This window comes from Paralichthys olivaceus, chromosome 17, assembly GCF_024713975.1.
Source record: "Paralichthys olivaceus isolate ysfri-2021 chromosome 17, ASM2471397v2, whole genome shotgun sequence".
Taxonomy (NCBI): Eukaryota; Metazoa; Chordata; class Actinopteri; order Pleuronectiformes; family Paralichthyidae; genus Paralichthys; species Paralichthys olivaceus.
Genome location: NC_091109.1, coordinates 4,872,230 through 4,887,189, shown reverse-complemented (window position 1 = coordinate 4,887,189; position 14,960 = coordinate 4,872,230). Strand labels below are relative to the sequence as shown.

Genomic DNA, 14,960 nt, shown 5'->3' with positions numbered 1-14,960 from the left:
TGCCTTGAGGCACACTTAAGGATGAGAGGCAGCAGTGAAGGTACTGCAGTACAAGCAGCCCTAAACATTGGTGGATTTGTTTTCATAGATTGTAAATACACAAGACTGTGTGAGGGTAAAATGATGAAGTCTGAAAGTTATTACATTCTTGGCCTCTAAATCTTTCTGTTATTGCCAGTGCCTTTTACTTGCCTCCAACATCTGAATTTAAATGCATGTTGTGAATTTTATGAGTGCCCTTTGTGAGAACAATGTTTCATGTCATTTTCATAAACACGTAATTTTTGAAAAGAATAATTTGTCATTTAGCGTGATCTGAGGAAAGTGAGTTTCTTTTATACATCTTTGGGACTAACAAGAAATCTTTATTCCTCGACAGAGTCAAAGGACCAGAGAGCACATTGTTTCTCATTCCTAATTGTTTTCGGGGATTAGCACTAATGACCCTTTAAATGAGCCCTTACTGTACTCGATGTGATTAAGCCTGGGAGGAATATTGGGGATGGATCGGAGGAACGTAAAATGCCTCAGGGTTCAAAGACCCAGAACAAAAAGGCTACTATAGAGCTTTCAGTCACACAGCTGTCTCATACATAAAAGAAGTGCAATTTTCAGATTAATGGATATCAACACTCGGGACACACCTCAACACCCCCACTAATCTTGACTTTCATGATTTCATGGTTTTTTACTTGCAGAAAACAGCTCTTCCACTTACTTTCCTTTGGCACAAGCAGCATTGCTCAGTGATGGGGTATGGCTACACAGACAGCTGTGCTTTGTGCACTGAGTAAAGCTGAACATAATAGATTTGCTGCTTGTGTAACCATCCAGGGCAGTACTATTTGGCTGGCTGGCAGTTGTGCCCTCCTGTTAGGGCCTCAAACCACACACCCTGCTGCACCCTGACCCTCCTCTGACCCGAGTGGTAATATGGCTTTGATGGTGGCTTGTTTAACCTAACCTCAGCAACCTGAGGCTACCCACACACAGGGGTTAAGAGGGGAAACTCTGAGCGAAGAAAAAAAAATGAGTGGAGGGGGTTCAATGCAGAGGTATAACAGTAATAAAAATCTTGTAGAAACCTGGTTGCGATCACCCTGCATATTCAAATCTATTTTAACAAAGACTACAGCTGCATCTTTCCTAGTTTCTTAACAGTCAGCATTAGCTGTAATAGTAGATACACAGCAAAGACATTAGTGAGTTCTAAACTGTTTCACTCTCATGAATCCCTTAAAGCAACGTATTTGTCCACTAACGGGAATCAACCCACGGACTTTGGATGTTGTTCAAGTTAACATGGAGCGTCCAGAGGTGAGGGGGTTCACTTTCCCAAAACAAGATGCAAGTCAAACACAAACCAGATGCCATGTCCCAGTAAAGTAAATCACCCATTCATAAAGGACCTTGCTATTAACGACAATGGCCATTTCAAAGCACCTCAAATCCCCACTTATTTCTGCACATTCTCTCCCTCGTTCCATCTATATTTGCTCGGTCCATCTATGCAGCAGCCAAGTCACAGAGGAATAATGGAAGAGTGGGAAATTAAAGTCCGACGGCATAGTTTGAATTCTGTATGCTGTTCTCTGACCATAGTCGGCATGGATAGCAATAATGGTAAAAGCCTCTCAACGTACTGTCATAACTCTGTGCCCAAGCTCCACTCATGAGATATGACAAGCAGGGAATAAAAATGACTGAGTAGAGATATTGTAAATGTTAAGTTGCAAACTGATCTGAGAAAAAATGCAGAGATAACAGTGTTAGATCGTTTTGCTTCAAGCCAGTGACATTTTTTATTGCAGTTTGGCTACACTCCAATTCAGAGGGGGAAAATTATTATGGCGTTTTAGATTAATACTGAGGTTTGTCCAAATATTTCTGTAATCCAAGGGAATTCGGCTAGACTGCGGCCATAAAGACTGATGAGGGCCTTTCACACTGAGGAGGGCCTGTGTCAGCGCCCGCTGTCCCCAGCAGGCCAAGGGCAGCACATTGTGCCCACCAAGACCCACCCGTCGACCACACTGGGCTCACTGAAGGAGGGCTCTGTCCCAGTGCACTCACTTGGCTTCGGTGCGCACTGGGAATGGGCTCAAACCTTCATGTTTTCAGACTCTTAACTCCACTGATTTGTTTGACCAAAAGTGCCCGAGTTCTATGACTAAATTCCAGTGAACCAAGTGCAGGACAGTGTGGAGAGATCACTGGCTCTTTGTTCCAACATGTTTATGGCTACACATCATTCTACCTGGATTCAGAATCTTTGTTTTGTCCATGTTACAGCTACAAACCTTCAGATGTTATAACTAGAAATGATTACCATCCATTGGTATGCAGTGTGTTTGGGGAACAACGCGGGCCACTTTAATGAGGAAGAATGGCCTCAATTCACTGAAATGCAAACCTGGAGCGGGTGCATTCACGGCTATTAGTCAAACCTCTTGTGTTTCTCTCTGACCTAGCAAGAGACCCTTTGTAGTGCCAAAGCTGCCAGGCCACCCCATCAATATTATGGATGCATCTTAATGTATAATTAAATGAATCCTGGTCCAACAGACTTCAAAGTGGGAATGGCTTGCGGGCCATCAGGTGGCCTGTTGAAAATCATGAGGGGGCTTTGTCCACACCAAGAGGGAAATTATTAAAAACACTCAAGGTCATTTCAGAAATAGGGAACGTTGTCTGTATTTATTTGTATATGGCTAAGTTCATGTGTGGTGAGGTCCTGAAGGTGGTCTGTATTTAAATGTTCATATCCTGAGCAATGGGCACCCTTTGTTGAGCACTGTATATCTGAGCAAAAGCCTCACGCTGCTAACTTGACATATGAGGCTTAGTGTCAGCGGCATCACTCATGTGCACTCAATATCATTATGGTCACTTCCCTGGTGGCAATTTAATGCACATTGAAATGCCATTCATGTTATTCTACATTTTTTCTTAAGATGTGTACTGCTTTTACAAGAGGCTTGCTTTTCAAGTGAAATAAAACTTTACAAGAGGAAAAACAGATTTACCATTCAAGAGGGTGAGGAAAAGGGTGAGAGAGGGGAGAAGGGGTGTTTGATGAAAGGAAAATCATTCCTCTGATTTATAGTGTGATATGAAAACATCACAATCCGAAGATCAGCAGCCAAAGTTATATAGCATCGAGTGTGAGGCAAGAGCTTTCTTGTTAAATCTATTCCAAGCAATGAATGGAAACCATTAGCGATAGATGGTCTTAGATTAATAAAATACAGCACATTTATATTCCTCCAGCCGCCTCCTTGTCAAAACCCACACTCCCATCAGAAACACTCAATCAGGCGGCGAGAGAAAGTCCAGAGACTGTCGGAGTGAGAGGGAGCAGAACGTATTGCTCACTCACGGGTGGCTTTCTTGTCTCATTGACGCGTCAAATATACCCCAGATAAATTATTCCTTTTACCACAAAAGAGAGCTATGGCAAATTGCTTCAATGGGTTTCCACTGAGGTAATTGTCAAGAATAAAGAGATTGACCTCTTTTCCATGAAATCAGCAGTATGGTGGCACAGAGAAAGAGTGTGAGAGGGAGAGAAAGAAGGGAAGAAAGAGAGAGAGAGAAAAAGTCTGAAGGATTTAGTTTCTGTTAAAGCTCGGCAGTTTACAGAGTTCAATAGCCCTGTAATGTTCACTGACTACTGACTCGAGAAGTGTGACTTGAATTTTGCCTCTTGTTTAACGTGGAGAATGACAAGAAGGAGAAATACGTGGGGTTTTTTATTTTATTTTTTTTTTCTCTGTGCACTACACTGCATTTTAGGGTGAACATATACAAATTTACTGTTGCCAGTAAATGTTTAGGTTGAGCTGATAAGCTGACTAAATGGCTGATTTAGAGTTCCGGTCCAGAGTTGCTGCAAAGGCCAGACTGACTGATTGCTTTTTTCCTTTTAGCTACTAATCACTTGCCTTGAACATGCTTCATCCGATGGAAACAGTGCTGTTTATTGATCCATAAAGGCATCAAATGTTGATAAAAGTTAATGGAAAGTCAATAAGCATTAAACATTTAGAAGCTCCTCTCCTTTAAGTGAGTATAAACAAACTCCATTCCAAGTGGCAATCATTAAAATGAAAAAAATGGAGATTCCTCAGGGTGAGATGGTAGCAGCTCAGTCAGCAAAACCTAGTTAAGTGTAGAGCTGCTGCTGGCGCATGAAACCAAACACCCCTAAAATGTGGAGCATGTGTAGGCATATTCTCTGGGAACCGTAGACAAACATAGACCATGAGAACCAGCCTGCGTGACCCTGGACGCCATAAACAAACTTCTCCGTGGCTGTGACACACCAACATGATACCACTCATAAAAACTCATTCGTCCCGATTGCACCTGTGCCTGTTCAGCACTCCCCTCCGTCCATGCCTGTGGGCACACATGCGTGTGTATTTGGATATCATATGCTCTGTGTGTGTGCATGAGTCATGGACTCAAACAGTCGCAGTAAGAATCAGTCAGACTTGAACACAGACACGTAACCTGTAATTTGTACACAGGGGAGCTCTCCGTTCTATTGCCTCTGGCTCAGTGTGTGGCTTTCCAAAGCATGCAGTAACGTCATTTGTAATTTAATTAACTTCATCCTGCCTGGTATAAATTCCACATCTTAGTGCATTGTAAAATACCTAAAAAACGATATCTGCTGAAAGACTAATTAGCTTACAAAGCATAAAACGGGAAGCTTACCCCTCCGAGTGCTTCCATTCCTTTACATGTAAGCCAAAGTAGAAGGAATGCAGTCAATACATCATCCCAACATGTTCACCAGCCAAACTCGGCCGAACTTGCCACAGGCAATTCAAGGAGAGCAAAGCAGAGATAATGCACGTCATGCAATTCTGGACCTCGTCAGTGTAAACAAAGCTATTCAACCCTTAATACTACAACTGCTCAAAGTTCCAGTATCCACATGGCAAAGTCAAGCTGTTCAAGTAAGGGCAAACAGGACCAGAGGCTACCAGTAGCACATGGCCAAGTCCACACATTTAAGCGCTTGTGCATGCACACACACATAGATGCACACGGGCAGAGGAGGGGAGCGCTGGCAGAGGCTGAATGTGTTTGCCCGCTCCAGGGGAGAGCGAAAGAAAGGGAGCAGAAGAGCTGAAACAAATGCATGCTGGCTTCTATTAGTAGAGCTGTGGAGCGGGATAGAGGGGTGAGGAAAAGTATTCATTCCTTCTGTGCCCCCCTCCCTCCACATCCATTCCCATCCCTCCAACCCTCCTACCCCATTATCTCCATTCTGGAAAGGCGGCGGATGAAAGGGACAACCCCCCAGTGGCAGCACTTCTCCCTCCAAACTTACGCCGACGCATTCTGACGGCTGCTTAATTGTACGTGATACCGGCAGGGCCCTTTCTCTTTCAAATCTAAAACAGATTGCTTCTCCCTGGGGAGGGGATTATTGGACAAGAGAGATGACAAAGCAGGGACAGTGCAGCTCTCTGGGGGGTGGACGATGGAGGGGTTAAGCTTGTAGATAATGTGTGTGTATGTACACGTTTTTTCTGTGTTTCTCTTTAGTACATGCCTGTACCGCAAGAAGATTATGTTCGCGTCCATGTGTTGCAAATGCGCACACGTGTGGGTGACAACCGAGAACGCGTGCACAAGATCTAGCCTGTGGTCGCGACAAAATCACTGGATCTTTTCCTTCCACTTCAAACTCTTACTTTCCTCCCCTCTTTATCACATGTTCACACCTCCCTTTCTCTTATCTTGGCCTCTTCTGCTTTATCCCTCTTCCACTTCCCCCTCTCTTGTGTCTCTCTTGACCCGGCTTTCACTTTCTCCCTCTTAAGTCCACGCTGCATCTATGTGCAGTGACATTTGAACAAAAGCAGCTCCGGACATCACAAAGAAGCATTAAAAATCCTCTCTTTCTTTCTTCCTTTCTTTTTATCTTTCATTTATGTGCGGTTCTAGCCACTGACAGCAATCTCCCATCTCTCATTCTATTCATTCTCATGTCCACAATTACAAGGACCCGGTCAGGGGTCAGTTTTAGCTGTAAGCTACGTGAATCATTAACTGAAAGCAGTTTTCTTCACAAAATGTAATTTTGGAAAAGGCAAAAACTCAAGACAAAATGGAAGAATACCAGATGTAAAAAAGGAAAGCATCAGGCATTCCTACCAATGGTGAGCTGAATGTGATGTTTGCATGACCTGACCTTACTGCTCAAATGAGAGGCTGAACAAACACTTGGGGGTGCTATTGTGAGCTCCCAAATACCCCAAAATAGGTCTACGATGTGTGTGTCTGTGCTCATCCAGATGTGCATGTGGTATATCCCAGGAGATATGTTCTAAAAAGTCAAGGGTACTTCTCGTTTCAAGGCTTGCATGTATGCGTGCATAGAAACTCAAAAGAAATGTTTGATCAGTGAGGACAACAAAGGAACTGAGAAAGTGGCTGACTCATCTAAAGATAGCCTTTGTCGCTTCCACATAAATAAAAGCATGCCAAATGCTCACTGTTCAAATACTGGCCATTTGCAGTGATAGGACTGTGCAATCTACTCCAGTGCTACTATGCAATCAGGCTTGAATGAGGAACACTATCATTAAGCTGAAGAGATAAACAAGTGCCAGAGGAGAGGATGGTTTAGGAAACCTTTTCTTTACATGCTTGCACACAAGAGAACACACACAAACTATAGTTATAGAGCAATGTTTTCTGTATTTTCCAGAAAGATAAAAAATGGAAAGTCTTTCATAGAGGAGTTGTTTTTATTCAGTAAGCTTATTTATGAAATCATCAACAAGTTTAACTGATTATGTGCTATTTGATCAAATGTTCCTGGCAGTTTGGACAATCTATGATACCTCAGTTCTAGATCTAGTTTTTCTCCATTTCAACTCAACCCTAACTCCTATTTTATTGGCAATGAGTATCTTCCTATTCTCATAGAAGAATGGAAAGTCAACTGCAGGGCTTTCAAGATAATGATAGATGTTACTTTTGACACTGCAGGGTCAAAGTGAGATGGTAAAACGGAGATGATAAAATCTGACCCAACTGATAAAAGGTTGTGGTGCTGATTGGGGGAGGAGACGCAGAGTCTTGTCGAAACTCATCTGTTGGGTTTTCATATTTTGAGTTATTGAGGAAGAAAGAATGAAAAAGCTGACTTGAAACACACACACACACACACACACACACACACACACACACACACACACACACACACACACAAATACACTCTTTCTATCATTTGCACAAATTAAAAAAAAATGGTAATATCAGCTCTCTCCCACACACTTTTAACACTCACCATACTTATCACAGGAACAAATTACTTCACTTATTGCTTTCACACTCTCTCTCTCTCTCTCTCACACACACACACACCAACACACAAAGTAGATTTGAACGATGGCAGCAACGCTACTGGAACAACGTTTGTCTTGGCAAGCGTCTACCCCCCTAGAACCTAATTATTTGCAGCAGCTGCTCATGCTCTTGTTTGTAGCACAGTGTAGCTAAACTGTTTAAAGGATCCCTCTTCTCTTTTCTCTGAACTGGCAGTCAGCGCTGCGTTTTTTAAAACGCCCCAAAGCTGCTTCGCTGCGCTCTGGGTAGGGTAATCAGAAGTCAATCTCAAAGCTGCTGGGTGAAACTCAAGTGAAGGGTGGATTTATGGAGCAGGCTCCTCAATGCAGAAAGATTGAAATAAGGGTTCTTCGTCTTTCTCCAGCCTCCTTAGTCAGAAACACAAATCAACACTGTCAGTATTGATATGGGTGGTCTGTAATTATTTATCATAACTTTGCCTGGTAAAAGTGATCAACTGACCAAAGTATAATTTAGATAAACTAAGGCAGAAGGATAAATAAATCTAGACAGAAGAACAGAGAGAACTGACTTACTCAGAATAGGGATTTTTTTTATAAATATAATCAGACTGCTAATTTCAAGCCTACTTGCAGAAATTTTAAATATCTAGAAACCGTAGACAAGTAAGCAAAAAACAGTCAGCTACAGCATTTAGACTTTTTAGATCTTGAAACAAAAAAAGGAAATCCATAAGTCAGAACTTCACTCAATAACTTTAACAAAGGTTCAAACTTTGCCAGAATGTCCCTAAAATAGAAATACAAAGCCAACTGTTTCCTTGATCGATCTGCTTGTACAACCAGCCTTAAAGCAGAAGTCACCACAACCACTTGGTGGCTGTGTTAAATTCTTCTAGTAACAAGCAGGAAGTGTAGCTACGACTGGTTTACCAAGGTAAACACCAATTCACACAACAGCAGCTTTCACCCATACAAGCTTCTCTACTCTCAGCCCGGCTGCTGTCTACGCAGCCTCCTACAGCTGCACAATCTCCATTTGCAAACACCTCACACACACACACACACACACACACACACACACACACACACACACACACACACACACACACACACACACACACACACACACACACACACACACACACACACACACACACACACACACACACACACACACACACACACACACACAGTGCCTGGAGCTAGGTATAAATACTATACATCATATTCCCACTCCACCGGCAAGTTTCCCTTCTCATTTGACTTGAGTTAAATAGCTGAAGTGAGGTGTACATTCCCTGAGTCTCTGTGTCTCTGGTTAGCTCTGACAGTTTGTCCGGAAAGCACTCTTCAGCAGCTCATCCATTTAGCATACACTGACACGATCTGCCAGAAGTGCACTCTGAATAAGATTTATGAAAAAAATTATCTGGGCTGAAGTGAGGGGAATGTTAAATGTCATACTGAGTTTTGGGAGCGTAGAAAAATTGCAATTTAATTTCCCATTGTGAGAACTGACAGAGGTAGAAAGAAAGCAGTTCATTTTCAGCAAAGTTTTTAGATCAGATAAAGTGATGCATTCAGGATACACCTGAAAAACCTGTATATAAATAAAAGGTTCCCACAGAGTTATTTATATAGAATACTTTTCTGAGTGACATCAGGCTATTTCAAATCACCAGAAGGTACCTCTGACTTTTAAATACAATGAATTAACAGATGGGTGCTTATGGATTGGGGGAAAATGACATTAATGGAATGTGCTGCCTTCTAATCCCCTGACACGGAAGAATTTGCGACGGAGGGAATTCCTGTCATTCAGGGGGAAAACTATGAAGTCCTGCACACACACAGAGCTGCTGTACAGGCAACACAGTTTCACTGCAGAAACAGCACCTCCACAAATCCCTACTTAAAGACTCCAACCCCTGACTGTAAGCTGCATTAGAAATGTATTGCTAACTTAATAGACTGACAATGGAAAAGCAGAAGACAGACAAAATAAAAAAACAGAGAGAAAGTTGTGAAGTACCTGTGAGGCAGGAGAGCAGAGTGCTGTCTGAGTGAGAGGCAAGGCGAGGATTCCTCTCTGAGTTTTCTCCTCGCAGTTCTTCACCGGGTCTCCCTCTGCTCATAGAGGGGTTTGTGTCTTCGTGCTGGGATTTTCGGGGTTGAAGAGTAGGGGGGACCACACAGCTCCTGGAAGACAACCTCTCTCTTCTAATCCTCTCTCCAATGTGATGACACTCTCTAACCTCGACCATCTGTTGAAACACGTCCCAGAGCAGTCAGCACTGCACTGTGTCAAGAACCCCACTCCCCTGCCCAATCACAGACCGGCTGCTGGGTGGCTCCTTGCTGCCAGGAGGCAGGGACAAGGACACAGCTCAGCGCAGAGGGAGACACACACACACAGTCACACACACACACACACACACACACACACACATTCACTCTACGAGATGGAAGCAAGAAAACCCCCGGTCATCGTAACCTGAGAGGCAAAGGAGGAGGAAGGGACAGGGAGAGAGAGAGGAGTGGAAAGAAGAGGAATGGGAGGGGAGACAGGGAGAGAGAGCAGGAGTGGAGAGAGACGGAGAGAGAGAGCGCTTGTTGAATAAGTGGGAAACACTGAGACAGAAAAGAAAAAAGATGGAGATGAACCTTTCTCAGGCTAAATGTTACTTTCCTGGTAATGTTACTGGACAACTCTCACAAAAAATAACATGCACCCTCAATCTACTTTACCCCCTGTCCCTGACCCCTTTCCCTCCTCTACTGCTACCTCTAGCCACAGAGTATGTGGTCTAAAGAATAAAACTTAAAAAGCAATAAAATTCTGTATTGGCTCCATGGTGGGAATGCTGTTGGCACTAAACTGTTACATCTGCAGGCACAGAAGCACAGGCAGCAGCCCTCACACCTTAGTGTGATAAATCCTTACAGTCCCAGGGCTGCATTCCTGCCCTTCACCACCTATTGCCTTAAGTTAAAAGAGAGGGCAGAGGGGAACACACTAAAATTACAAAGCTAAGGAAAGAGCAAGCTATAGGGAGTAAGGAAAAAGAAGTAAAGATAAGAGGGGTTATGAGTTTACGGCTAGATGGCAGCAGATTGATAAAGCAAACATCTACTGGTTACTATCAGCCTCTGAGCAATAACATCATTACTGCCGCATTTCCTAAAAGAATCAACCAGTTCTTAACCCATTCATGCAAAACACAAGGGACATTAGGTGAGAAAGGCTGTCACATTAATCATTTTGTTGAGGCACTCTCTGACTCGCTGATCCATTAAAAAAGGATTACAAGACCCTGATGATATTCAGAAGCAACTTCAAAAGGAAAAACCTAATGAGTTAATACCCGTTTGATATCCGACAGCATCACAATGATGTAATCAGAGGTGTGAAAAAGCAAAGAAAGACTTTTAAGTGGTGCATTTACATTCTATAAGCAGCATCAACACACTGGCCTCTGTTTAAGTTGTCCTTTGATGAAATCCATTACGTTCAAACAAGGCAGCTAACATTGAGGACTTCACCCTTAATCAGTAGTTCTTTTTGTCCATACAAACTTATTTATGTTCTCTTGCGACCTTTTTAAATCACAAAATCTTTAACACAATGTGGTGTATCCTGAAATTAGCATGACCTGAGAATACAATCAGAAATACATGGTATGATGTAATATTGTCCATGTTAAGCCGAGTGGATGCTCCCAGTTACATTTCCCTCAGGTTTAGATATCAGGATATTGGATTAAACTAAACAAAGCCTATTTTCACCACAGACACGTGAAACTTTCCCCTGCTTGGACTGATGTTTGAAACAGGGGCAGTGGTGAGGGAAAGAAAGGGCCTTCAGGGGAAAGAGCTCAAATTAGATTAACTAAATTCACAAAGACTGTCCCCAGCCCCTCCTGCATGGCTACACAAACCCCAACCCACACCTCCAAACCCAGTCCCCATTCTCACGGCCGAGAGGTTTCCAAAGGACCTTCAGGCAGGCCAGGGGCGACCAAATCCCTGTGCTCTTTACTGGATTAAAGATGGCTGCCTCACTGGAGCAGAGGGCCTGTCTTTTTCAGGAGATGAGCACATCTGTAAACATCATAAATCCGTGCAGACGGCAAAGGTTATCAGTGTGAGTTTCTGTGTGGAAACCAGCTAGTAGGATCCACATCGAAACCAAACTTTTAAGAGGGACAAACCGCTCATCTACCTTATGCCAACAGACTGATTTTCCATGACCACCCTTAATCTCCATTTTCACTTCCGTTGACGGACACAACAGCAACAAAAGCAAGGGTAGAGGGAGGTCTATAAAATGGCCTCATCTTATGAATGACTGAATGACCTGCGGGGGGCTGTGGTGCTCTGCTAACCCCAAATCACCCTCCTTCTCCCAATCCTCATTTCCAAAGTTTTCACTCAGTTTATCTGGGTGGATATCGAACACAAAAATGAGCTTAAAGATGGCCAGTTGTCTTTTGTTTTAAAGCTCTCTTATTAGGTACCATGCATAATTTCAAACTCTTATCTCTTATCCAAGTTATATTCTGAAACCGAATCCAACCCACCTCTCACATTAACTTCCCCCCTTTTCCTTCTAGCTCTCCAGCCATCAGCTGGGCCTGCAGGTGCAAGCAGAGGCCAGTGTTGGGGGGCTACTCGGTTCACTAGCCCCATTCTCTACAGCTGAATGAGATACACAGGGGTGTCATAGCTGTGATCCTGCCTCTGTGCTAGTTAAGAGCGCTAGAGCTGAAGCTGGGGGATATCTCGGTGATGTGGAGGAAGGCAACCTGGGGGGGGTAAAGGGCATTGTCTTTTGCTACACACCATTTTTCAAAACATGCACATGGCTACTACCAGGCCAACTCTGGGTGCAGAACAATAGATACATTTATTATGACCAAAGCAAGGTACTTCCTTTACTTCGCAGGACCAAACTACATTTGCCTGGTTCTGCTGCTTCCCAGGTTCCTCTATACTTCAGTGAGTTGAATCAGTGTCATCTCAAGTTCATGCCAGAAAGGCACAGCTGATGACTAGAATTCCACAAGAAAGCGAAACACTAGGCGCAGTTGGTCATGAATGTACAGGGCCTGGATGAGAAACGCAAGGCAGCAGTAGGAGGGACCGAGAGGACACAGAAGTACAGTAGCGACAGAGGGGTGGCAATGGTAAAAGAAAAATACAAGCAGAAAGTGGGGAAGAGAGGAAGACAGGCCTTTGTAGTTCAGTGACAGCTGAACATGCACGTGAAGGGAGCTCTCCTCACGCCACCCTCCTGCTGTGACATGCATGTGCCCTTGTTCCAAGTGACTTGACACGCATGAAAACCACACATGCGTGCCGACATGCCTGACAGCATCTGTGACAATATCCTGAATGGAGCCAACTGTCAGATCCCAACAGAATAAAATCAAAATTTTATTTTAGCCAGGTTTACAGAAATGTCACGTTTTTGTGAGTCTGCATTTAAGTGCTATGTTATGTACTTGGATTAAGCATAAATCAGTTACGAGAGAGCAACTTGATGACCTTGTAGAGAAAGTATGGCAGAAACATAGCAATTGCAGCTACTGTGGAAGTCACTAGTTTGTTAGCAGCTATTAACCTTATATTCGTGGTCACAATGAGAGTAATTTATGTGGATGTAAGTGTGGTTTGTACATTTGCAGTATTCAATATACAGGTAATAAACCACACATTTGAAAAAAACACTATACCACTAGGGTTTTTTTACCTAAAAGGTAGCTTATTGCTACAATAAGCATCAAGACTGACACCTATTCTTCAAAACCCAAGCAGTTAACAAGTAGTGCTGCAGACAAAGGAGGTACACAGACACATAATGAAGTCATTAGGAGTAACCTGAGATCAAATGTTAGGTAATGATAATAGGATTTAGAGGCCTGTTCATAATGACATCAGCTAACAGACTTCAGTCAGATGCCAGATGCAGTTTGACCTCTGTGGCAGATATTTACAGTGACGGTGAACTGTGGTGACCAACCATCAGAGTAAAGAATGTGAAAGCCAGAGTTGGGAGAAGTTGAAGATGTTATTGTGTTTTAATAACTTAATCTAATCCTGGTGCCTTTAACCAACCAAATGTCATATGTTCAGCAGTTAACACATTTATTATTTCCTCTTAACTAAAAGCAGTAGTGACTGTCCTTCGTTGAAAACAATTGTTTCCATAAGCCACACTGCTTTTATGTCGAAATCACGCATTTTCAACCAGCTTCCCCAAACGACAGTTGACTCAATCCTTCTGCTGATCACTTTTGATCTGACATAAATTATAAATCTGATTTCCAAACAAAACATCAAAAGACAGGTTGTACCGCTTCCACATACACGTACAGTATGTAATTCAGAAGGAATGTAGCCTTCATTGGATAATTCTTGGCATGAATAAAGGTAAGTGCCTCCAGATTTCCAAATAACAAGTGTCAGCACAGACTACGATTCCTTGGCTCCAACGAGCTGCAGACACCCTAACAAATACACAGGCACCTTTACTGATCAGGCCTTTACACAGTGTGTGGCAAATGGGGGCCCCATACCTTTTGAATCTATGGATCTCAAAATCCACCTTTCAATTATTTAAAATGCCTTGAATAGAATGATAAGACTTTTTATTAATTTGCTTTTCCAAACTTAAATATGTTTTATGAACAAATCAATGATAGTGAACAGAATAAATCTGATAGACCACCCAGGGAGCCATCTTAAAGAAGGATTAAGACCCTCAGAGAACTTCTTGGGAACAGATAGTGAGAGAGAAACCAATCCTATCATTCCACTGATCTGTTGAATCACAGGATGACTGAAATGATTTTGGAAAGCCCTAAGGTTCAATGGGTAGATGGCCGGGAACTAGTGCTGTAAGCCATGAAGATATGAGATAGATAGAGCGAGGAGATACTGATCGCTTTCCCTGGGTCTCAGTAAGAAGATGAAAGACATTCTGACGGCCAAGACAATGGTAGTCGTGTAGTGACCAAGTTCCACAGGCAAAGCCCCAGGGACCTTTAAAATTGCAATACAACTGAATTCCACTTATAGTTTTTTGGTTTGAATTTACAAAACATGTTGTGTTGTCCGAGTAGTACAAATGAAAGCAACATTGCAAAGGGTGTTAGAAAGATAAGAAAGAATGGTTGCAAGAATCTGGTTATAAGATCAATTTTTGCCGCTCCTGTGAGGAGTACAGGTACATGTTTTTCATACTGAGGCGGCAGGGGTGGCACAAAAATGGGCTATTCTTTAAAATAAAGTGTTGCCTAACACAAATCTCCTATAGGTGTTCAGATGGGTTGATTTCCTTTGATTGCAAATGTCATATGTTTAGCATCCTTTTCATCCTCAAACTGATTAGTGACTCCTCAAGCTCAGTGAATGGGGGCATTGTCATCCTGTTTCTCCTCATTCTTTTCAGATGTGTCCTTCAATTTGTCACCTGTATGTACACTTGTGTTTACTGTGACTGCATGTATCTGTTGTCAGATTACTCATTCATACTTTCAGATATGTAGAGAAGGGGTGTGATTTTGTACATTAACTTTGTTTATGTGTTCATCTTGTTGAGTATCAAGTATGATTGAGCCC

General features: G+C 42.7%; 1 protein-coding gene across 5 annotated transcripts in view; it reads right to left on the bottom strand.

The window, feature by feature from the left end:
• The window catches only part of sulf1 (sulfatase 1), a 73,766-nt gene that overhangs the window by 24,715 nt on the left and 34,091 nt on the right, over positions 1-14,960 (bottom strand). For all 5 annotated transcript variants that reach the window (XM_069512545.1, XM_069512546.1, XM_020087695.2 and 2 more), the window contains exon 4: positions 9,370-9,601. The gene's annotated coding sequence lies outside the window, so the exon portion shown is untranslated. The remainder of the gene's footprint in view (positions 1-9,369; positions 9,602-14,960) is intronic.